Source organism: Odocoileus virginianus, chromosome 2 (assembly GCF_023699985.2).
Source record: "Odocoileus virginianus isolate 20LAN1187 ecotype Illinois chromosome 2, Ovbor_1.2, whole genome shotgun sequence".
Classification (NCBI taxonomy): domain Eukaryota; kingdom Metazoa; phylum Chordata; class Mammalia; order Artiodactyla; family Cervidae; genus Odocoileus; species Odocoileus virginianus.
In genome coordinates, this window is record NC_069675.1 from 43,638,302 (window position 1) to 43,641,273 (window position 2,972).

Consider the following 2,972-nt stretch of genomic DNA (forward strand, 5'->3'; position numbering starts at 1 on the left):
GCATGCTACAGTTTATGGGGTCGCAAAGAGTTGGACACAACTTAGCAACTGAACAACAACAAAAAAAGTGTGTACCAGTATCTCGTCCATTTTTTTTTTCCCCAATCCACATTGGAGCATGGCCAATTTGGAACATGGAGCAGTTCTTCCCTGGCCTTGGATTTTGTGTTGATTTTTAAAAATCTATGTTTCATCAAGGCCAGAGGGCTTAGTGGGAAGCTGCTGCTGCTGCTAAGTCACTTCAGTCGTGTCCGACACTGTGCGACCCCATAGACGGCAGCCCACCAGGCTCCCCCGTCCCTGGGATGCAGCAGTCCTTAGTTCCTCAGCTGAACCTGTGGAGTTTGTATGTCTACAGAAGCATTGACTCATGTAACGGGGATCTGGGGAGAGATCAGGGGAAACAAAGTGACCAGAACACAACCATGTAAAGTAATTATCCTCCAATTAAAACTAAAAATGAAAAAAATAACCCCCTCCTCAAAGTACTAATGGCTACATTCCAAAAAAATAAGAAAAAGAAAAGAAAGCAACCAGAGTGGAGTGGAACATGGGCAGCTCTGGCTGGGCAGAAGAATGGCTTTAAATACCCCATCAAAATATTTACAGTTAAATAAATAGCTAAAGAGGTAAAAATCTATCACCTTAGGAGGTGGTGGTTGAGAGTGGAATTCTCAGTGTGTGCCCACTGCTCACAGCTGTGTGCATGCAGGGCCAGGAAAAGGGAAGCTAACCCCACAGGTGTGTGACCGGTTTGCACCTGGCGTGCTACTTTGCACTGGGTCTGGCTGACTCTTACGCTTGATGACTTCCCCAGGAGCTCCGCACTGACTTCCCCAGGAGCTCCGCACTGGAGGCGTGAGTACTTCTATTTCAGCCCAAATCTTCCTGTTTTTTCCAGCATCTCTGCCTCCTTGGCTTTCTGCTCCTGCCTCACATTTAGCATAGATCTGTTTATGCAACTCTGCTTGTCTCAGAGGGGACTTCACAGCCAGAAAATGCTGGAACATCAGACTCCCGCCTGGAGCCGGCGCCTTCTTCCATCTTCCCTCCCCTCCTCCCTCCTCCCCTCACTCTGATCCTTGATGGAATCTTTGAAAGTCCTGGAATCGCACCCCACAGCTGATGCCAAGATTGCTGATCCCGGAGGAGAACTTGCTGGACCCTCTCCTGATCTAGAAAATCTCCCTGTTCTCTGGTCTATGCCCTGTATCTATTTTAAAAAGACAGCAATATATTTCCGTTCCTAAATAATCAATTCCAGTTTTTCGAGTCCATTGACAATGATTTGGCTGATTCTCAAAATAATGTGTTGTAATCCAGCGGGACGCTGTGGGACCTTCCCAGAACAGAGTACCGCCCCCCATCCCCCAGCCTACGTCCATGCCTGAGTTTTGTCTGTAGAAAAATTTTAGACAAAGAATACATTTAATCAGAGAAGTGAGAAAATGCAGAAAGGAAAACAAGCAAGACAAAATAATAATATAATAGTTTAGCCATTAAACAAAGTCAAGGACTACAGATAACATCCTGAGCCATGTCCTTTGAGCTGTTTTTCAGACTGAAACCCCCACCAGGTGGGAGAAGTTAACTCTATTCTGTCTGCCAGCATGGAGACCCCAGACTGGTTGGAACCAGAAGAGTCATGATGCTGATTCTTGATGACCTCACCACCAACCAGTCAGAAGAATGTTCAGGAGCTGATCAGATACAATCCCCGCCCCCACCTCGGCTTTAAAAAACCTTTCATTTTAACACTAGCTCCCTGAATTTCTTGCTTGGCGCCTGCAATAAACACCATACTTTACTTCACCACAGTCGGTGTCTGTAGACTGGCTTTACTGCAGCGCTGAGGTGTGGAATTTATTTGAACTGAAGGTATCACTGGTCAGCCATGATTTAGGAAAAAGAGTTACCTCTCTCTCTCCACAGAAAGGATGGGAAGTAATGATGCCCCAGGAGCAGTGAGCACAGTTAGTGCCCAGATTTTAGTCTAAGAATGAAAGTGTTAGTTGCTCAGTCATGTCCGACTCTTTGCAACCGTACGGACTGTGGCCTACCAGGCTCCTCTGTCCATGGAAATCTCCTGGCAAGAATACTGGAGTGGGTTGCCATTTCCTTCTCCAGGGGGTCTTCCCAACCCAGGGATCAAACTCAGGTCTAACTGTACTGCAGGCAGATTCTGTACCGTCTGAGCCACTAGTCCAGGACTCTCTCTCCATTAAAACCTTGATTCCTTGGCAAAGCGGCTGATTTGGGCCTGGAGCAGGGGAAACGCAAGAGCCTGGAAGACTCTCAGATCAGTAGTGACTTGCAGGAGTTTCTCAGCTATCGTGTGAGCCCCTCCAGGAACTGACCCCAGCTCCTCTGACACCAAAGCTGGCCATCCTGTCCATCTCACTGCCCTGCGTTCTCTGTCGTGAACTCTCATTCTGGAGAATCTGCATATTGGTGTCTCTTTAATTTTGGATTTTGTCCCAGTTGTCAAAGCAAAGCCTTCCTCACCTCATCTTCTTCTCCTTTATGATAAATAAGGCTTTTGTTTGTTTGTTTCTGGCCACACTATGAGGCTTTTGGGGTCTCAGTTCCCTGGCCAGGGATCCAACCTGGGCCCCCGGCAGTGAGAGTGCCCCAAGTCCTAACCACTGGACCACCAGGGAATTCTCCAATGAATAAGGCTTTTAAAAAGCCAGTCACAGTCTGCCGGAGGATCTGGGCTTAGGCTCTGAGCTTCTTTTATGTTGTGAAGCCTGCACACCTTCCCTGTTAAAACCCTGTGTGGATGTCCAGACCAGAGCTGACTTAGGGCAATGTGTCATTTTGCAGCCTGTCCTTCCTGCCCCAAGAGGTCCCTCCCTCCTTCTTCTCCTGGGAAGGAGCCAATGAGGAGACAGGGCACGGGGTGAGGGGAGCACAAAGAGCAGGAATAGAAAACACACTTTTTCCAATGAATGTTGAACCTGTGATAGAAA

General features: G+C 47.7%; 1 non-coding gene across 1 annotated transcript; it reads right to left on the bottom strand.

The window, feature by feature from the left end:
• Positions 1 to 2,585: 2,585 nt before the first annotated feature.
• On the bottom strand, positions 2,586 to 2,660 carry TRNAE-CUC (transfer RNA glutamic acid (anticodon CUC)). The gene has a single exon. It is a non-coding gene; the product is annotated as a tRNA-Glu (tRNA).
• Positions 2,661 to 2,972: the final 312 nt, after the last annotated feature.